At 60.5% G+C, this 21,593-nt stretch overlaps 1 protein-coding gene across 7 annotated transcripts in view; it reads right to left on the reverse strand.

Moving 5' to 3' along the window:
- The window catches only part of KCNK9 (potassium two pore domain channel subfamily K member 9), a 55,759-nt gene that overhangs the window by 13,227 nt on the left and 20,939 nt on the right, over positions 1-21,593 (reverse strand). Inside the window, exons 1-2 of one of the 7 annotated variants that reach the window (XM_089335763.1) lie at positions 14,197-14,839; positions 2,946-3,083 (exon numbers count right to left, since the gene is read on the reverse strand). The exons of 3 other annotated variants lie outside the window; for them this stretch is intronic. The gene's annotated coding sequence lies outside the window, so the exon portion shown is untranslated. 3 more of the 7 variants (XM_089335762.1, XM_089335761.1, XM_089335760.1) reach the window with 3 other exon arrangements.

The raw sequence follows: 21,593 nt of genomic DNA on the forward strand, positions 1-21,593 counted from the left end.
CAGAGCACCTGGTCCCCACCCCCAACTTGGGATCTGCAGCCGGACCCTGTGGCCCTGTGCTGCCGGGACAAAGCCATATTTGCCATGCCCTGGAAGGCCCAGCCGCTGCCTGCCCAGCCAGCTGAGGGGGCTGTGGACCTGCCTTCATCTGCACAGACAGCCACTTCCGGGGTGGCGAGGGCCACCTGTCTTCCCCCATTGTGTCTCCCACACCTGGCCTCCCAGTGCCTGGCCATGCAGGTAACCACAGCACACATGTCAGCCACCATGCTCAGCCCTGTGCAGCCCACGTGTCAAAGCGATGCTGAGGACAGCAGTGGCATGAATGATGATGGTGACGTCAGGGGCTGGTGCGGGCACCACGATGACCATGCACCCTCCCACACACCCCCCCGCAAGCTCACTCAGCTGTCTGGGCAGTGGCAGGTGCGCTAATGGCTCTCGCTACCAGGGTCTGTCCGGCGCAAACCCCGGCCCAGCCCCAGCTATAACCCGGGAGTTAGGCTGTGCCCCGCCTGGCCCAGCAGGTGCCTGCGTCCTCGCTCTACAGCCTGCAGCTAGCCCTGTCCCATCTAATTAGAGCAGCTGCCCAGATGGCGGTGGATGAGGGATGGCCCTGGGACAGCCAGGGCAGCACCACGCACGTCTTGTTAGTGGCCGGCGCTGCTTGTGCCAAAAGCACAGCCCTGGAGAGCCTGCCCCCGTCCCACAGGGGCTGCCCCGCGGACACCAGATGCTGGCCATAGCTCTGGGGAGCAAGGCCTTTGAAAGCCAGGCCTGGGTTGCGTGCCGGCGGCAGTTGGAGCCCAGGGTCGGTGCTGGGCCTCACGTGCCCGCTGCCGCTTTGGAAGGAGAGTGCTGCTGCCTGGGGTCACCCAGCATAGCGGCTGAACTCGGGTAAGACGGTGCCAGGTATACAGAAAGTGCTGCATTAATGCCTGAAGCACAACACCACCGCCCTGGTGGTGAATGTCTCCCTTGGAGCACCGAGGTTGATGTCAAATCAGGCCGTGCCCCGCCCCTGCGGCTCCCCCAAGTACTGCTGGGAAAGCCGGCTCCCTGCGGGGCGCGAGAGGCCTCCCAACCGTTTCCTAACAGGATACAGGCGCCCACAGGCAGGTCTACACAGCCAATGGCCGTGTCCGCACTGGCCGTGCAGCTGTAAACGCATCCCTCAGCCTCAGCGCCTCACCCGCCCAAAGGAAAGTGCTCGGCGCACTCCTACGGCACCCCAGCTCCTGCAGAGCCCACCTCCCATAGGCCGCTCACGCATCCCCCAGCCCAGGGTTCTCCAAGTGGAGCTGCAGACCCTACACGGGACTTCCTCATCTGCTGCCCCAAAACACACAGCCCAGCCCCTGACCCTCCGAATCGGCACCCGGGAGCAGGCCCTGGAATCTGCACTAGAGAAACCCAACCTGGGGTCTGGTGCCCACTTCTGAGTCTGTCGTGAGCTGGTCCAGGGGCCCCCCAGAGTTATGCCCCGTGGCCCCAGGGGGTGGGGAACCATGCATGACCACAGCACTGCCCCAAATACCTTTCCCAAGAAGCCAAGGGTGACAGTCACTGGGCAGACACTTCTGCATCTGTCACTGCCAATTCTCATCAAGACCAGAGCCAGGCACCACCAGCAAGGGGCGGCCGGCATCGCCAAGAGGGGAGCGCTGAGATCGCCATCACTCTGACAGCAGTTACAGGGGACCCGGCTCCTGCCACCCCTCCCCGTGTCCCAGCTGTGTGGCCTCACAGGGGTCAGGAGGCGGGCGTGCAAACAAGAAGTGGACCAATCCGCACCGCACCATCCCAACCCATCGGTCTCCTAAACGTCCAGCGCCTCCCCTGGGTCTCCGTCTCTCTGGCTGGCTGATGGGGGGAACACACTTGCCGGCTGAGGAGATGCTCAGAGCCATGCCGAAGGACACCTGGAGAAGCAGAGGAAATGATGCGTAGCCCCTTCCCCAGGAGGTCTCCGTCCACCTCCAAGTCCTTTTTCCTAAGTTTGCCCTCCACAGCCGTGCGTGAGCAAGCATGCAGCCGGCTTCCCTTCTACTGATAAAGGCTTCTATAATGATATTCCCCATAAAAATCGTTATGAACGCCATTTGTAATTCTTCATCAACTTCAAGCCCACGGTCCTAAACGTCTCTCCCTAAGTAAGATGTCTCGTGGGTTCCAGCGTGTCTTTGTTACAGTGTGCTGTGCTGTGACCAGCAGCTACCTACCGCCAGCTCCCGGCATGTCACTCACCCCACAGGCAGAGCTCTGCAAGGCGCCCCCTCTCCTGACACCCCACAACGGAACAGCTCTGGGAGCGGGCACGTGACTCGCTGCCATGCAGGGCTTGTGAGCGGTGAGGTTGAGATTCCCGCCCTTGTCTCTGCCACCCAGCGCCTCGGCTCTCCTCTGGTCCCAGCCCGGGCTGGGGCCACCCTGAGCTGGTCACGCACCAGCAGGCAGGGTCACCTCCTGAGCCTTTTGCCGACCAAACTCTCTCCTCCCCCTCACTGTGGCCCCTGCCTTTAAGCTGAGCAGGTCCCAGCTATAGCCACAGACCCGACCCTGCGTGTATACCCACGGGGCTCCACCACGAAACCAGAACACAGCCAAGGCCATTGGACGCTGAAGCTGAGGACGTGTCACCGTGCTGGAATGACGGACCTCAGCAAGACAGGGGTGCACAGTGGGGTTGTCCCTCAGGTCCCCCCAGCACCCTGCCCCAGCACCAGGACAGCCTCAAAACCAAATAGCCCCATGAGCACAAGAGCTGGAAAGTAGCATGGGTTTGGAGCTACCCAAAATCCCCAGGCGTGGAGAACTGACCCATCTACAAGGAAGAGTTCCCTACCCAGCGCCTGTCTTCCTGTGGCCTGACTCCGCGCTCCTGTCAGGGAGAAGCTACACCCCAGGTGTCTGCTGCAAAACCCCATCAGAGCCAACATCTTTACCTCGTGGCTGCCTGCAGCGGCGTTACCAGCTGGAGCAAGTGACCGGGACTGGAGGCTCGCTGGCGGCTCTGGGCAGCGCGGGCACGTTCCTGGGCAGCGGGGCGGCCATGTGCACGCACAGAAGGCCCTGGAATCTCACTGCAGGCAGGAAGTGAAAGCTATGGTGGCGCTGTTAGCAGCCTGCCGGGGCTCCCTGACATGCCACCCTGCACACCGGCCCTCGGCTCGAGGCTCGTAAGGACGTCTCTGCCCGGTCCAGTCGTCAGCTGATGACCGTGTTAGCCAGGCACCACGAATACGCTCCAAGAACTGAGAGATCACGTCTGAAGATCTCAAGGGAAGCAGGAGGCTAACGTCTCATGGAGCCGACGTCCCCAAGGCATTATAGGAAGAGGGGAAGGAAGAGATCCCGCCGTTCGTGACCACGTGGGTGAGCCTAGGAGGCCCAGTGAACTCAGACACAAAGGCCAGCATGTCGCCCACACGTGGGACACAACAGTCCCACTCAGATGCAGAGGTGGAAGGGTGGATGCCGGGGCTTGGGCGCGGAGTCTGTTATATACACGGTAAGTAGTTCTGCACATCCACACGGCAAACACTGTGAATCTGTTAGATTAGTTAGAATCTGCCAAGGGCAGGCAGTGTAGCCTCCCTTGGACCCCTGCATCCCACACTGCAGTGCCAGGGTTCAAGTCCTGGGGCCACTGATTCCAACCCCTGGGGGGCAGCAGGTGGTGGCTCAAGGACTTGGGCCCCTGCCACCCCTACGGGAGACCTGGACTGAGTTCCAGCATCCTGGCGTGGGCCTGGCCCAGTCCTGACTACTGCAGCCATTTGGGGAGGGAACCAGCAGATGGGAGATGTTTGCCTTTCAAATAAAAATGCAAACTCTCTAAAGGTGCTGAGAGGGTTCACAAATAACAGTAACCGTTATGACGATGAAGGAGGTGGCGGGAGGAAGCCCTGGGAGGTGACAGCTGTACATCTATGGTCTTGGCGGCAGTGATGGCTTTATGGGTACACACTTAGCTGCAAACTCATTGACTCATATGCATTCAACGTGTACAGCTTTGCACCTGTCAATCATACCTCAGTAGTACATACTGTGGCCTAGTGGGCTAAGCCTCTGGCACTGGCATCCCATATGGGCACCAGTTCACATCCCAGGACCCCTTCTCCTGATCCAGCTCTCTGCTGTGGCCTGGGAAAGCAGTGGAGAATGGCCCAAGTGCTTGGGCCCCTGCACCTGCGTGGGAGACCTGGAAGAAGCTCCTGGCTTCAGATCAGCACAGCTCAGGCCGTTGCGGCCATTTAGGGGGTGAACCAGCAGATGGAAGCATAGAAATCCCACGGTTGTAAAGTACAAAAAATCACTAGTGAATGTTGACGGGTTTCAAGAGTAACTCAAGGCTGCCCGGTCTGAGGGACAGGAAGGAAAACCACACTTAACCTTGGACCTGATCGATGTTCTCACGAATCCAGTAAGGCCCCAGATGGAAGCTCTCACGCAGGGCAGTGAGGGACAGCATGCTGGTGAGCGGATGTCCACACAGTGTCCCCGTATCGACGGCTGACAACGAATGGATGGATGCCATAGTGGATGACCATCCTGGCCATCTTCCCAGCCTTTCAAATCTCAAATCTAACACAATCAGTCACAGCAAGCATGGATGCACCCGGAATGTCCACGGCAGAGTGTGGCCACCAGTGGGTCCCACCACTGTGGGGATCAGCAGGACGGCCCCTCAGAGAGAACACAGAATCGCCACGTGACCCAGGACCCTACTCCTTGGAATACGCCAGGGAATGGGAAGCGAGTCCCGAAAACACCTGGCCGCAAATGTTCACAGCAGCGTTTAACCAAAGGGTGGACGACACCCGTGTCCTCCACGCCAGGTGTGGATCAACACCTGCTGTGGAATGTGGCCCCCGCCATGTACCACGGGGTTCTGTTGGCAGGAAACATCCAGAAACAGCCCAACCCAGGGAAGATGGACGCCACGGCGCTCCTTCCTCACCGACCCTTGGCTCCTGCAGAGCGGCAGGGCTGTCGCACACAGGGGATCTGGGAAACTGGCCGAGCAGCGCACCAGCCATGTGCGTTGGGTTTATGAGGAAGCCCGGGCACAGGCCGGAGGCACCCACACCAGCATGGGAGCCGGCAGCAAGCAGATGCTGGGGGTGTGGGAAGATGATGGGTGCAGCCAACAGGTGGTGCTACGTTCACTCCCAAACATGGCCCCCAGGAACGCCGACCCTTGCTGCGCCCTGCCACTGCCTGCCTCCTGTGGCCTCCCAGCCCCACAGCAGACAGCCACTGCCTGGCTGTGGCCTCTCCACCCCTGCTGTGCCTGCCATCCCTCCCGCCCCTCCACACTGTCCCATCACAGACCCTGGCCTGCTCAGAAGCTGCCGACGGCTCCCCAGCGCCGAACGCCAGCAGGGACCAGGTCCAGGCTGTGTGGCCCTGAGAGGACTTGACCTCCTTGCTTGCACCCTTCTACCCCTCAGATACTCCTGAGCACCCAGGCACCGAGGCCTGGGGTACGGAGAGAAGAGAGAGGCAGTCTGGTGGGTAAAGAAGGAGGCCCCCACTGTGATTGAGACCCCTCCCCCCCCAGCTAAGCAGCTCCATGCACTCGGGGAAGGCTCTCCAGCTCCCATCTCCCTAAAGACGGCTGCCAAGTGACGTGCGATCCCCTGGGACCTGGTGGCCACGGGGAGAACGTGGCTTCTCCACCCACACAGAGATCCAAGGAGTGAGACTGCGTGGAGTGACGGTTGGCTCACCCTGGCTGCTATTTGAGGAGTGGCCTGTAGGGGGCAAGGCGGGGCCCCCTCTGTCACACCAGCAGAACCACCATTTCCCGTCCATCCAAGCCTCCGTCTTGCTGCATCTCGAAACCCTGGAGGTCCAGCTCACCCCACAGCTGCTAGGAAGAGCACCAAAGAGCCCAAGGAGGCAGGTGCTGATGTGGGACAGGCGCTGGGCAGAGCCGGTTCCTTGCCCCTGCTACACTGCCTGAGGCTGCCGCTCCTCCCCCTCTGGAGGAGGCAGGCTAACCAAGCAATGGCATCCTCGCCCCTCTTCAGGGCCTCGGGGTGCCTGGCTTGTGAGCGGAGGGGACAGGATCTGTCCCCAGACCACAGTGACTCTGGTAATCTGCAGTCCCCGGGAACCACCCAGGACGTCACCCAGCACCCTTGCCCCAAGGGAGGCAGAGCCCCCGTCACAGTGGGTTGCAGCCTGTGGAGGAGACTGGAATCCCAAAGCAGATCCCACCATGCCCCTTGGGGGCCCCCGGCCCCCTCCCCCATCCTGGGAGGACTGCTCCTAATAACACTGAAAGTCCCCGGGTAGCCGGGCAGGTGCGAAGGAAGGAGTGCCGGCTGCACGTCAGGACGAAGGTGCTTTCTACCCCGTTCTCCTCCTAGCTGCAAGATCAGAGCTGTGCATGCGCACAAGGGCAACAGGTGGGTTGGAGGGTCCAGCATGAGACGCCCGACCCCTGGGACCAGGCACGACGCCCACACTGTCAGAGATGCAGGCAACTGGGTCACAAGGAGCCCCTTCCTCTGCGACACCCCCATGTGCATTGCCAATCTGTGGTTGGGGGGGGCTGTAAATCGCAGCCCCACCCCTGATCACAGGCAGGCTCCCTCTAAGGGACGAGCTCGGCAGCCACGCCTTTGCAGAACCTGTTGCTCTGGGCTCAGGACCCGGGACCAAGTGCCAAGTGCCAGGGGCGGAGCTGCAACTCAAAGACCCCCGTCCGCCCTGCCCTCCAGCACCAGGCCTCCCCTCTTGGCTCCTCCTGATGGCAGAGGAGCAGGGTTTGAGCTCCTGGACCCATGAGCACCTGAAACCCGATCCCCGCTGAACTCTCCCATCTTGTAAAGGCCTTGTGTTACCGCCCAGAGTCTCAGGTGTCCTCAGACTAGCCTCTCCCACGAGGAGCAGCATAGGATCCCCGGCTCATGGAGATCAAGGGAGATGATAGCACAGACAGACACAGCCACGGGACCCCCAGGTCCTCCCACCACACACACACACACACAGAGCAGCAGCAGCATGGCCACAACAGCCCAGCACGTGGCACCAGGCGTGGTCAAGAGCCGAGTTGCCAAACCCACAGTTGTAGACAGGCTTGTTCCCGCATCCCCCAACTCTAGGCCCTGCCCCGCCCCACCCCGCTGCCCATCACACCAGATACAGACACTCCTAGGCTCCCCAGTGGGTTACATCCCGACAACCCCCTCGTACGTGCAAAACACATCAAATGCACCCAACTCACAGACATTACGGCTTAGCCTTGCCCTCCCAAAATGTGCCAGGGCCTCTGGCGTCAGCCTACAGTGGGGCAAAATCACCCCACACAAGGCCTGGGTTCTCATCAGGACTTGAATTCCTCGTGGCCGTGACTGACCTGGATCCATCAATGCTGAGAACGTGGCATGCCGGGGTGCATCAGCTGTCCCCCTCTGGCCTCGGGCTGCCTGGGAGCTGCAGGGGCCCCCACTGCCCGGCATGGGGAGGGGGCACTGGACCACTCAGCGCTATCCTGCGGCTTCCAAGGATGTCCATCTCCACACCCGTGTGGCCAGCTGGGCATCTGAAGATGGAACCCGCACACCGGGAAGTCTGCTGAGCTCACGCATGGCGCGTGCCACAGTGTAGTTGCCCCCCTACCCGGCACGACTCACACACACCCCCCCCCAAGAGAGGGCGGCTTTGCCCGCTGTGGGGGTCGGGGGAGCCCGCCTGCCCGCCCGGGCTGGGAGCTGCAAGTTGATTAAATAGTTATTTGTTCTGCCTTCCAAATGGGGAAAATATGGGCCTGCAAGGGCTTTCAGGAGACAAAGTGCTGTGTGATAAGGATTTAATATTTTATGGGCCCATAAATACACAAGAGCACTGTGCAGCCAGATGCCGGCACACCAATCAGCAGGTGGCAAGCTCTCGGTACTCCTCGGGGCTGGACAGGACAGCGGTGACCCCCGCAGGGTCCTCTGTGCCTGGAGCTATGATAGATCAGCCGGAAGCCCGACTCCAGGGCCAGAGTCAGAGCCCAGTGCCTAGGGTCAGGGAAGTGTGTGTGGCTCCATCTGAGCCATGCAGGGGCCAGGCACGCAGGCAGGCCCCAGACACTCACACGACACTGACATGCCGGAGCGCCAATGGCGGGCCACCTCTGCCCAGCACTTGGCCAGGCACACACAGGCGCTGCTGGAGTGAGTGTGTGCCATGCAGGCCGGTGAGAACCATCACAGAAGGCCCCGCCCCAGAGGCCTTGGGCTCCACACTGGGTTTCCAAGTGGGCAGAGACCACTGTTTTAAGCAGCACGTCGTTAACTGGGAATGGGGAATGCTACAAACACAATTCATTCACGTTTAGCTTGACGGCAACACAGTAAGGGTGCCCCTGATCAGTGTCGTATTTCTCCGTGACTGCCTGAAATCACAGGACATTCGTGGGGAGAGTCCAGCCTGCGGGCCGCACAAGGCCCTGGGAATCAACTGGTCTGGCCCAGCCAATGCAACCACAGGCAGGGCTCAAACTTTCAACAAATCCACAGCTGGCCGATTTTCACGTCTATGATTGCATGTGACCCACGAGTGGCAAATACCCAGATGGACCTTGGCAGAAAAAAGGTCCTGCACCCCTGAAAAATCCAAGCAAAACCGAGGTCCCCTACCTGGAGCACCTGCCTGGTCAGGTCCCTCCCCCTACGTTCAGGCTCTGTACTCACTGTCCCCAGAATCCCACTTCCTGTCGCTCCAGGTAGACATTCCCGGGGTGTGGCTGAGACCCCCATGGGAAAGCGCGGCCCTGGAGGCCTGAACCTGCCCCCTTCTCTCCCTAACCTGGAAAGGCCCAGGCTGGCATCCCCCGCCCACCATATGCAAACGCCTGTTTGATACTGAACATTCAAATCCCACGAAATGAGGGAAAGTGCCCTCAAAACCCAGAAATCGCTCTACAAACACAAGGCGGCATTATAAGCTCAAGAAAAATCTATCTTCCACACTGCCCAGAGGCCCAGGCCCGCCTCACTCCTCCCCACGCCAGCCAATTCAAACACGAGAGACCCCAAATCCCAAACCCCCGAGTCTCAGAGCACAAGAGGCCGGATCTGAGCACCACGTTCCTTTCTGTGACCTCGGGAGAAGTGGAGGCTGAGTGGGCAAGTGGACAGCTCTGAGGCCACACCCAAGTGCCCAGGCCTGGATGTCCATCTGCACACCCGAGACCTTGTCCCAGGAACAGAGCCTTCTAGGCTCAGACACCCACACAGCAGACAGGTCATTCCTTCATCCAAGGGGAGAAACCGAACGAGACCAAGAGCAACCGCAGAGGCTGACACTCATCTGAATTTCCCGCTGCTACAGCCAGGGAAGGCTCTGGGGAGCACTTTCAACACTTATACCTTGGGGCTGGCGCCATGGCTCAATAGGCTAATCCGGCACCACCTATTGAGCCGTGGCGCCGGCACACAGGGTTCTAGTCCCAGTCGAGGCACTGGATTCTGTCCTGATTGCCCCTCTTCCGGTCCAGCTCTCTGCCGTGGCCCGGGAGTGCAGGGGAGGATGGCCCAAGTGCTTGGGCCCTGCACCCGCATGGGAGACCAGGAGAAGCACCTGGCTCCAGGCTTCGGATCAGCACTGTGTGCTGGCCGCAGCAGCCATTGGAGGGTGAACCAATGGTAAAAGGAAGACTGTCCACTCTGTCAAAAAATAAAATAAATTATTTAAAAAAAGCATTTACACCTTGGACGCCAGTGCCCAGTGTCCTGCTCTGTCCAGCCCTCCTCATCCACGGACAGCTCTGCCCAGGTAGAGCGCAGCTGCTGACCACGAAGTTGGCCCAGTGCACCCTTGCCCCGCAGGCACCTGTGGACTACATCCAGTGGGGCAAGTGGACACTCGCCTGCCTTCAGGCCCCAGTGCCGTCCTTGTCCTCCTCTCTGTCCCCTCCCCTGCAACGAGCCATAGATCCTGTGGCTCTCTGGTGGGTCCCCCAAAACCACAGCTCAGAGCCTCCCTCTTCTCTCCACAGGGAGTGTGACAGTAGGGGACAGACAGCCAGCCCTGAGGTCAGATGTGAAACATGGCCTCCCCTGGGAGTCTTCCATTTTGGTCCTTGTGCAGTTCTCTCTCTCCACCCTCCAACACACAAGACAAGCCTGAAATCTCAAATTCATTGTTGATCATGGTCTTGGGGGTGTGGGGGTGGGGGAGGCATAATGGTAGCACTGTACCTGTTTCTGTTCCATTACCGTAGCTAGTGCACCACCCAGTACAGATGCCAACTGCTCCTACAGTGTCCTGCACTTGCAAGGGTTGGTGAGGGCTGGGTGGGTAGATAAAGAGGGCAAGCAGATAATGGGAAGCGGGTGGGTGGGTGGTGGATAAATAGACAAGTGGATAAGTGGGTGGATGGACAAATGAGTGGGTAAGTGGATGGATATATGGACAGTCAAATGAATGGATTAGTGGACGTGTAGATGGATGAATGGACAAATGGGTAAGTGGATGGATGGATGATCAATAGATAAGTGATTGATATATGGATGGGTAAACAGATGAATGATTAGTAAATGGGTAGATGGATGGATGGATGGATGGACGGACAGATGACTGGACCAGTAGATGGACAGATAGATGGTTAGCTAAAGAGACTTCCAATGCACAAACCAATGGCTGGGTGGGCAGATGGATGGACAAACAGGCAGATGGCTAGTTGGCAGGCTAGAGAGAGTTCAAATGGACAGATTGATGGGTGGTAGGTGGATGGGAGAAGGGCAGAAAGAAGTGATACGTGGTGGCAGCATGGCTGGTTGGGGTGCGGGGTGGGTGTGTAGGCAGATGGCCAGCTGAAGCCAAAGTCTGATACATCAGAATCCACATTCTCTGGTTTCTCAGTGGCCCCGTCCACTCAGACATCACTTGAGGATGAGCCGACAGCGACGCAGGATTGGAGTCGGGCTGCAGACTTGTGCTGCCTCTGACCCTCTGGGTGTCTGGACAGTCTACCTCACAGAGAACCATGTCCCTCCTTGCTGGCCCCATCCCTCGCCCAGGCCTCATCTGGTGACCAGGAGAGGAGAGCAGGGCTCTGCCACCCCCTGTCATCACGAGGAGCAAACAAAACACTCCTTCCAGACTCCTTCCCAAAATAGCCTCTCTCGCCACCCAGACACGCTGGCTGGCTGGTCCTCCCCCACTCAAACCTGACAAGGCAGATTTTCCAGGCCCTGAGCTGGAGTGGGGCTCCAACTACCCCCAGGTCCAGGCGAGAACATGGCAAGAGCCGGTGCCTCCAGAGGGAGGCAGGCACAAGTGGGGCCAAGCCCGGTGCTAGGGGCTTCAGGATCACTAGTGTGTGAGCCCCCAGACCCATCCTGAGAGAAAGCCCTCTGTTTCTTATCTGAATAAACTGAGGCCCAGAGAGAGAAGTCAATTCTTGGGTGTCCACACATTTGAACCCAAGCAGATGGGGCTAACTCCAGAGGCTTGCTCCTCCCACGGCCCTGGGCAAACTTCATCTGGAAGCTCCCAGAGCCCAGGGCCAGCTGGACAAAGCAGGTGCAGTGACCAGCCCAGGGCAGTCAGGGATGGCTTCTTGGTGGCAGGACAGGACTCAGAAGAGGATTTCTGCCTCTAGCAAGTGAGGAGCAGAGTCGGTGGGCTCTGGGGAAGTGGTGGGCCCTTGGAGACGCGGCTGCATCTGCATATGGGAGCCCAGGGAGGGAGGGAGGGAGGGAGCTCCAAGGGTGGCGACACACTCGGGACCTTGGTGGGAAGCATTCGAGGGGACACTGGCCTTGCCACCTGCCAGCAATGTGGCCCTGGGTGCACCCAGGCTGGTCAGCTTCTGCGTCTCACACTCAGGGTCCCCGAGGACCCACGGGCCTTGGTGCAGAGCAGGAGCCAGAACCGAGGTCTGACTTCTCGTGGGCGGCAGCTGAACCTGCAGAGGTAGGAGCTGGGCTGTGCTCTCTGCTCCCTGATGCCTTTTGAGGTGTGGAAGCAGGCAGGCTCTGATCGAGGGGGAGCTGCAGACAGGGGGCCCAGTGGGAAGAGCAGCAGGGGGCATCAGATGTGGCCCACGTGGCCTGATGCCACTCCAACTTCCTGTGTTCAGGAACGCTGTGGGGGCTACTGCTAGGGGACAGAGCTGGCTCCAGCCACGGCAACCCTGCTCCCTGACCCACCAGGTGGTCTCTGCCTCCCCTAGTCCACCATCATCCTTGGACTTGGCTTCAAGCGTCCAGCTGCCCTGCCACTGTCCATGGTGCTGACACTCCCTGGGGCACTGGCACAGCACAGCTCAGAGGGTCACAGTGGGAGGCTAAGGTTCCCCAAGGCATCCCCCAAGCAGGGGGTCCTGGAAAATACCTGAGCAGCTGGGACAGGAGTGGGCACAAACATAAAACTTAAGCTTTTTATTGAGGGAGGTTAGCAAGGCAGGCACTCTGGGTAGAAAGCTCACCACCTGCAAAGACCCTGAGCTACAGAGGCCACAGGCTAAATGAACTCAGAAGCAAGAAACTGCGGTGACCTGAAGCCAGCTGTGGGCTGGGACGATGGTTGCTAACTGCCAGCCACTCGGGGGGACCTGCCAGACTATGGCCTCCCACAGGCTAGGGCTAGCTCCAGTCCTGAGACCACACCTAAGGCTTTTCCTGCCCCCCACAGCCCCAGCCACACACACACAAGGCCTCCTTCAAACTACCGGGACAAAGCTCCTGCCACGTGGGGCCATGTTGTGGCACAGCAGGTGAAGCCACCGCCTGCAGTGCCGCATCCCATATGGGCGCCAGTTCAAGTCCCGGCTGCTCCACTTCCCATCCAGCTCTCTGCTGTGGCCTGGGAAAGCAGTGGAGGATGGCCCAAGTCTTTGGGCCCCTACAGTCCCGTGGGAGAACGGGAAGCCTCTCCTGGCTTCTGATCAGCCCAGTTCCAGCCATTGTGGCCCAGCAAATGGAAAATCTGTCTCTCGCTTCTCCTTCTCTCTGTGTAACTCTGACTTTCAAATAAATAAATCTTTAAAAAAAAACCACCTCCCACCACTGAAGGCAGATTCAGGTAGTCTCCTATTTCTTCTCAGGTTCTTGGAGAGCTTGCACTTGAACTTAGGCAGCTGGCCTCGGTCCACTCTCAGCCTCCACGTCTCTGCCGAGTGGGCCACAGGCCCCACTGTGTGCAGCAGGTACTCAGGCAGCTGCTGACACAGGGGCCCTGGCTTCAGAGAACTATCCAGAGCCACCTCGGGCTGCAGACTAACAGGCTCCCACCGTGCACCACCACGGGTCGAATTCTGAAATTCCTTCTCCTACCGTTCACTCTCAAGGCACCTGCCGCCTCCTTCAAGAAAAGACCCAAGCCAGGCACCGCCACCTCTGGCAGTGCAGTCACGCCCTCCCCTCCCCAACTGTGGCAGTGTCAAGAGGCAGCGTGTGAGGCCACACCAGGCCATATGCACCACCCAGCGCCCACAGGGAAGGAAGCATAGCCTGGGGTCTCGGGCCTGTAAGGCCAGGTCTTCCAACGAGCAACTAGTACAGGTGAGGAGACTCACTCCCAGGACAGGTGAGGAGGCTCGGGCTGGGCCCACCTGAACCCACTGCGTTCCGACCTCTGCTCCCAAACCCGCCAATCACTCTTCCCAGTCAACAACGGCCCCATGAGACGGCCACATCCATCTGGGCTCCTCAGAGCCCCCACACCAGGGAGGATCAGGGGCAGAGGTGCCCCGAGTGCAGAGTGCTCCACACCAAGGCCAAGGTCAGCACCCCCACAATACTGCTCCTCAGAGAGACTCACTGAATTAAACCATAAATGAGGACAGGTCCCAGCGGGTTCTCAGGGCCAGCATCTGGCCAGATACCTCCAGGGGAAAGGCCCACAGAAACCAAGGCCCAGGCCTCCTCCCCTTGAGCCCATGTCCGCTGGGTCCCACTCGGCCGCAGAGGCCCAGTCTCACAGCAGCCAGCAAGCCGGGCATGGGACACCCTCGGCCGTGGGTAGAGAACACGCTCAGTGAGTTCCACAGAACGCCAGATGTGTCTCACCTTTCCTAGGCTGACTGACGTCCCTAAAATCCGCCCTTGAGCCCTTCCAGTCTCCGCATGGGACAGCAACAGCCCATCACGGGAGAGCCCAGGCCGGCCAGCTCGCTCCTCACGCCAGCTCGCGGGCTCACGTGCCCTCCCCTTCCTTCCGCCCTCTCCACACATGCGCACGTACCTGTTCCTGGTGGTCTGGATGCAAACCTGCTGCACCTGCGCTTGCCTCGCCTGCTCCCTTCTTGAGCCGTCAGGGGGAGCGTAGGTGGGGTGCGGTGGCCTCGGGAGTGGGCCCCTCCATGGCTGGGGGTCCCTGAGCAGGACACTTACTTAACCCCTGTGGCGCCTGTCTCTGTCAGAGAAGCCAATGCGGAAACTCAGCCAGAGCACACACCTGTTTCCCAAATTCAGCCTGGGCCCATGGTGCGTGTTACACATGCTCTGTTGCATCCTGAGACTTAATCAGCACGAGCTGACCCCCTTCCCTGTCCTCCAACCGGCTGCAGCCCTGTGGGCAGGACAGTAGCAGTTCACCCGCCAGCAAATGCCAAGGGGCCCCGGAATCCTAGAGCCAAGGTTGAGGCAACAGCTTTGGCCAGGCAGGGCAGGGGAAGCCAATGCCAACAACAGCTCAACACCGGGCCCCTCGTCTGTCTCCATGGAGCCCTGATGTGGCTCCTTGGGCCAGTAGGGGCACATGCCCCTGTCTCCTGCCTCACCCTGCAAGCTGAAGCCAGGAGCCGGGCACTGTGGCTGTCCCCGGCCACATGTGGGCCAGCAGCCCTGAAGAGGCTCCTCCCGAGACCCCTGCCAGCTGCTACTCATGGGCCTGGGGCACGCTGCATCTAAAGACAGGCAGCAGGCCCTCTCTGGCCAGGGGAATCCGTCTGCTCAGGCAAATGTGGGAAACCGACAGGCAGCACCAGGCAGTATTAAAAATCATGCCACAAAAAAGAGATCTCAAAATAGATTCCCAGACACAATTCCCATGGCAACGGCCCGCGCCTGAGGGAGCAGGGTGGGGAGAGTCCAGGTGTCCACAGCAAGCACAGGTGCACAGGGGCCAGGCTGGCGCCCGAGGGAGGCACGGTCTGGGAAAGGAGTCGGGGTCCCACGTCCAGAGTGGGTGCAGGCCAGGGAGTGTCACGGGAGGAGGGTCCCGAGGCCGATGGCCCCTCCACAGCCCAGCTCCTCTGGGTCATCGCCAGCATCACAAGGGTCCTGCTACTGAGCCAGGCAGGAGGTGGTGCACACACATCAGGGGCCAGCCAGTGCAGGGGAGGGGGCAACCCACCACACGGAGAGAGCCCCGCTGTGCACCACAGGACCTGGGCGTGGTGTGACCTGGGGAGCCGGTGGCCCCTCAGCCTCCAAAGGAGCACCCAGCAGGAAGGAGCTGGAATCCACGCCCAACAGAGACAGAAAGTAGACCCATGGTGGTGGGGGGCTGGTGGGGGGCTGGGTGCCAGCTGAAGGGCAGGGCTTCCTGGGGAGGTGACAAAAAGGTCCCCAAGCCCCCTGTGGAAGTGGCCACCCAAGCCCCTGCCTGTGCCTATGCCAGGAGCCACCAACGGTGCCCTTCAAGTGGGGACACCGGTGCTGTGTGAGCTACAGCTAGAAAACCCTGCCATACTCAGAATGGAAATGAGCCACCAGGCCCGAGCCGGGCACACGAGGGGTAGGTGCCACACCACCTGTCACCTGGGCATCCTTCATCTCTCCTGTCCCTCGCAAGCTGGCCTGGCAGACGCTATGAGCCCATTTGACAGATGGGAGCAGTAGGGTAAGGGGAGCTACAGTGGCTTCCCAGGGCTGCACAGCTGGCCAACAGCAGGCTGGGAAGAGGGTACATGGACACAAGCCGAGGTTGGCAGTATACACATAGCACCACGGGTTAAGCCCGTTCCGAGGTTACAAGAATCCCTCCCAGAGACAAACATCCCTCCCTCTACAGCAGCCAGGGGTGGGGCGGGCCTTGGGGTGCTCCCAGATCCCAGCCCTTGAAGAGTTCCTCCTAGGATTGCACTGAGCCAATGCCCCACCCACTTCCTGGCTTCTCCAAAGCCAGGTCGGGGCGAGACCCAGTGCTCCAGTGGAAGGCAGCTCTCCTTCCACCCCCAGGCCCCAGAAGCTCACGAGCGAGGGAGCCAGTGACTCCAGGCTGGCTTCCCACAGCTTATCTGGGGTGTGCCGTGCACCAAAGCCCCCTGTCCCCCACATTGAAGCCTCCACTCTTAGATGATGGGGTTGAGGTCACAAGGGTGGGGCCCTGTTCCTAGCACCCACCTGCATTCATGTCCATCTCTAGATCTATCATCTCTAACTGTGTAACACCTATCTCTGTCTCACTGACCTCATATCTGTGTGTCTATTCCTATATCTATCACCTACCTATCTCTGTATCAATCATCCACCTGTATCTATAAACATCTGTATATCTCTGTATCACTATCCATACATCTCTATCTGTGTATCTTTTCTCTGTATCTCTGTCACTCATTTTATATCCACGTACCTACGTCTATATCATCCATCTGTATGTAATCTATCTCTATGCCATCTCTCTCTATATATCTATAATCTATTTATCTCTATATATTGTCTATCATCTATCTGTATCTGTATCTCTATATCTGTGGATCATCTCTGTATGTCACCTATCTCTGTATCTACCTTTATCTCTGCCTATATCATCGACCTGTATCTACATCTATCTCCATATCTTTTCATCTCCGTGTATCTCCATCTCTGTACCTATCTCTTCATCGATGTCTATCTCTACAGCTCTGTACCTGTCTCCATTGCTATGCACATCTATCCTTTTATCTATCTACCCCTGGATCTATCCTCTGTCAGCCGTCTATCCACCACCATCTCTCCATTCCTGTCTCCCGCCACGTGAGAACCCAGAGACCAGCAGGCTGCACCAGGACCCCGTCCTGCTCACGCCTCGATTTTGGACTTGCGGCACCCAGAACTACAAGTTTAAGCCATCCAGTCTGTGGTACGTCCACGCGGCACCTCACGAAGTGCCGGCCCACGACAGACACAGACACGACCCCGGCCCCACAGATGACAGCGCCTGAGATGCTGTCGCTGGTGAGCACCCTCGGCGACGTCCCACGGCGAGGAAATCGCAGCGCGACGCATCTCTGACGCACCCCGTCACCAAGAGACGCATGGCTATCTTACGGTGGCTGCCCAGCTGAGGAAGAGGGGCGCCAGGGCTAGGTGGACAGAGTCTCGGTGGCCACCTGTCTGTGAGGCAGGGACCCTGGCCCTTCATGCACTGTGACAGGTATGGCGCCGGAGCACTTCAGTGGCCTTGGGGCTGAGCAGGAAAACAGGAACTTGGCCGGGTGCAGAGGCCCCGAGCACAGCAGAGACACAGGGATGGGGGGGCGCCCCAGCTGCTCCTTGCAGGCCCCTCCACCTTCTCCACTCCTCCCTACTCTGCGACGGATGGGATGTGCGGATGCCTCCGGAATTCATGTTGAAACCCTATAAGCCCAATGTGACAGCACTGAATCAGGCCACAGGCTGGAGCCCCCGTGAACGGGATGGGTGTGCCCTCCCTGGGAGGGGCTGGGGGCCTGGGGGCCAGCTCACTCCGTGCCCTGCGAAGTTACAAGGAACGACAGTCATCTTTAACTTGACCCTGCCGACTCCTGACCTCAGCCATCCGAGCCTCAGGACACCCGTGCTGTGTGAGCTACAGCTACAGTAAGGAGTGAGTTGCTGTTGCTGCAGCCACACCCGCTGCCGTGTTTTGTCACAGCAAAGTGAAGCAAAGTGCCGGCAGTCCCAGCCTTGCCCAGCCTGACCTGGCCTGGGGAGCAGGTGTCTCTCTCAGCCCCGCCTCCTAGCCATCATTCACAACCCAAGTCAACCTAGCTTTTCTGGAAGCTTCCTGGGCCTGACCCTGCTGTGGTTCAACAACCCGCACACGTGGCGCAGCTCGCCCCGCACACGGCTGGACTACATTTCCCAGATACCTCTGCGGTTAGGTAGGATCATGTGACCAAGTGCTCGTCCAGGCCCCTCCCATGTATGCCTGCAGACCGGCTTCCCTCATTGGCTAGCCGCATGGCGGGATGCCAGGCCCTGCAGGAGGGCAGAGTCAGGGGACAGAAGCAGCCAGGGCCCCGAGTGACCCAGTGGAGCAGAGCCTCCGTTCCGAAAGCAAAATAAATTTGTATTCTGTGAAGCTGTCGAGACGTGGGGCTGCTCACTAGGGCAGTTCACACTGTGACAGGAACACACCCGCCGCTCTTCTCCCAGATGCAACTAATGGCCAGTGACTCCCTGCCCCAGCTCCCCTCCCACCACCTGGCCCGTGTGCGTGATCAGCTGGGCACCTGTCTGTCTCCTCCTCTGCTCAGGTGCAGCCCAGGCACACACAAACTGGGCCTGATGAACACACCAGAATCCCTCAGCACAGGGCTCCCTGGGAAACTTCCAGACGGCCTGCCCCCTCTCTCCGAGTGCATGGGCCACAAGCCAGGCACCCTCCCCAGCTCTTCCCACGTGGGTGCTCCCTGAGCCCGCCCCACGGGAAATGGCTCGGGCACAGCCAGCAGCAGGCGCCGCGATGTGCCTGCTTCCTGCAGTCAGGCCTGCCTCGCCCTGGGGTCTGTCGCTCCTCCCCGCTCACTCCATCGACCATCCAGCCTGCTGCTGAGCCAGCCCCTCGCCGCCATCCACCCTTAGCTCAGCGGAGGATTCTGGGAGCACAGGGAGTGGGAACTAGAGCTAGCCCTGCCCACCGAGGGGCTGTGAGGCCAAAAAGGCACTGGGCCAATGGCAGACACCAGCTGGGCTGGACTCGGGCGCCCCCTGGGGGCTGGAAGGAGTCCAGCGTGGTGCGGGAGTCTAAGCCATATCCCTGTCTGGTTGGGAGCCCTGAGGCCACTGTCCCTCCAGGAACCCTGCCCTGCGTCCACCCAGAGCTCCCTGGAAGTCCCCACGAGGGCACTTGTGAGTTGGGGTCTTGGGCCTCGTGGCTCTTGAGCTTGGCCATCGTGGGCCCCTGCTCTGTGGGACGAGGCGCCTGGATGCCCGCTCCTCACCCTTCTCCAGCCTGCAGTGGTCACTGGGTCAGCCCTGAGGAAGAATTAGCCCCGGTGCAGCCACATGGAGCTGACCAGCTACACGGCCCGTGGCCGGCGGTGGGCTGGGCCGGCCTCCAGAGCCGAGGCCACCGCCAGGCCCTCCTGGCCCCTGGCCCCCAGCTGAGGTGCTTGCTCTGCAGAGACGGCATCCACACGGTGTCTCCCCAGACAACCACCCACGGGCAGCGCCCAACCCTTGGGCTTCTCCCTTGGGCCCGCAGGGGCGGGGCCAGGCAGCTGTGCAGAGGCTGGGCCCCGCCCACGAGCCTCTGTGGTCTGCCCCGGGCTGCCCCTCCTAGGTGCTCTGAGCTCTGCATCAGGAGTGCACGGTCGTCCACTCGATCCCTGCTCCCTCCTTCCTCAGCGACAGGGCTGCAGTTTGATTTGGAACCGCAGTGGGTGACCACATGACCTGGAGCCGGCCAATGACGGCCAGCAGAAGTCCATGCCAGGTGGAGCGCTGGGGGTGGGCCTGTGGCCCTGACACACAGGTGCAGGCCCAGCTGGCGCCTGCCTCCCCTCCTCCCATCCTCCCCTCCTCCCTGCCGGGCAGGCAGGGTGCGGGACAGCAGGGACTCGCTGCGCATGGCAGCTCAAGAGGCTGTGGGTGGCCGGAGTCCTGACACTTCCTCAAGGAACCAGCCCCGCTTCCCCGGATGGGGCAAATCCCGACCGGGACGACCCCTGGGTCTGGCTGATCCCAGAAGCAGCACAATCCTTGCTGAGACAGGCGGTGACCGTGTGGGCCGGGGTCCCCCAGAGCTTGGTTCATGCCCTGGGAGCCCCACGTGACAGGTGAGAAAGCTTCCCAGACAGGTCACAGGTCCCACAGCCTGTGAGCGACGGAGCCCGGACTTGAACCCAGGTCTTCTCGTTCTCTCTCGCAGAAGAGACTGAGGCCAGAGAGGGAGGGCTGGGCTCTGTGCCCACTCGCGCAGCAGTAAGCGAGCGTTTGCCAAGCGCTGCCTGCGACCCCCCCACCCAGTGAAGGCAGAAGACAGCAGGAAGGCTGCAGCCCCTCTGGCCTCGCCTCGTCCACTCGGGCCTGCCAGCCCCGTGGGCGTCTCTCCTGAACACCCCTCACGTCACGTCACAGCCAAATTCCTCAGGGAGCCACGGAGTGGGGCCAGCTGAGCACTCACCTGGCCCCCACCCCCACCCCTGCTGGGGGACTTCCTGCGGGGCAGGGCCTGGGGACCAAGGCTCCCAGCCCAGCTGGGTCTCTTGCTGCACCACCTGGTCCCAGCCCCGCACCTGCGGGGACTCGGCAGGAACTGGCAGGAACCCTCTGGCTGGCAGCGCCTCTGCCCAGAGCAAGCCAAGCGCGGGCTCCAGCTAGCCCTCTGGAGCAGCGGCAGGAGCCCGGGGACCCAAAAGTCCAGTGCCCGCGGCCTGGGAGCGGCAGAGGAGCAGGCGGGGCCGGCTGCACCAAGGGGCCTCGGCAGCCACAGAGGTGCTGTGCTGCCTCCGAGCCCCAGTCTGCACCTCGCCTTCCCGGAACCAAGGCCAGGCCGCCATCCTGGGCCCGCAGGTGGCAGCTCTTGGGGCCGGCTGGTCCTGCTCGCCTGGGGAGAGGCGCTAGGACCACTTCAGGGACGGTCCAGGGCAGAGAAGGGACGGGAGGAAAAGCGCCTTCCCCACTGCCACCGCCCCACGCCGGGCCTCCGCCTGCGCGCACCCCCGCCTCTGTGCTGTGGCTCTGCAGCCAGCACCTGCAGCCCGGCGGCCGCTACTGTCTACGGAGGGAAGCCGGCCTGCATCTGCAGCTTAGGCGAGCGCCCACCGCGGGCCTGCACCTGCAGTCTCTCTCTGGATCCACACCCAGGCCTCTGAGCTGCTGCAACGCCACTGTGCAGGTAAGGGAATGAGGGCAGAGCGCTCTCTCTCTCTTCTCACTCTCTCTCTCCTCTCACTCTCTCCTCTCGCTCTCTCACTCTCGCTAGCAGGCAGCGCTCGGGAACCACCAGCACTTACAAAATGGCCAAGCCAGGACTTGTACCCAGTTGGTCTGATCCTCTAATCCCAGAGCGAGGCCACCTCCGATTTCAAATCTAAATTCTTGCTCATCGTTTTAAGGCCAGCCCCCTGCTCAGGGACCCCCACCCCTACCCCACCCAGTCATCCGCTGCCAGCTCTCAGCCTCTCCTCCCACCACCCAAGGCTTCAGATTTGTGCCTGTCCTCGTGCACCCAATGTCTCATGCACACGTGGCCTTCATGCCTGATTTTTCTTCAAGCCAACAGCATCTACTAGCGTCTCGCACAACACAGAACAGGCAAACAATACGCCTACCGTGGGCAGGCTTTAGCCGGTGAGATGCCTGCATCCCACGTCAGAGTGTCCGCGTTCTGCAGCCGGCTTCAACTCCTGACTCCAGCTTCCTGCCTCGCAGACCCGGGAGGCAGCAGTGATGGCTCAAGTGGTTGCACCCTGCCATCCACGTGCAAGACCCCGGTTGCATTTCCGG

Source organism: Oryctolagus cuniculus, chromosome 6 (assembly GCF_051225735.1).
Source record: "Oryctolagus cuniculus isolate XC-2025 breed Fujian yellow rabbit chromosome 6, ASM5122573v1, whole genome shotgun sequence".
NCBI lineage: Eukaryota > Metazoa > Chordata > Mammalia > Lagomorpha > Leporidae > Oryctolagus > Oryctolagus cuniculus.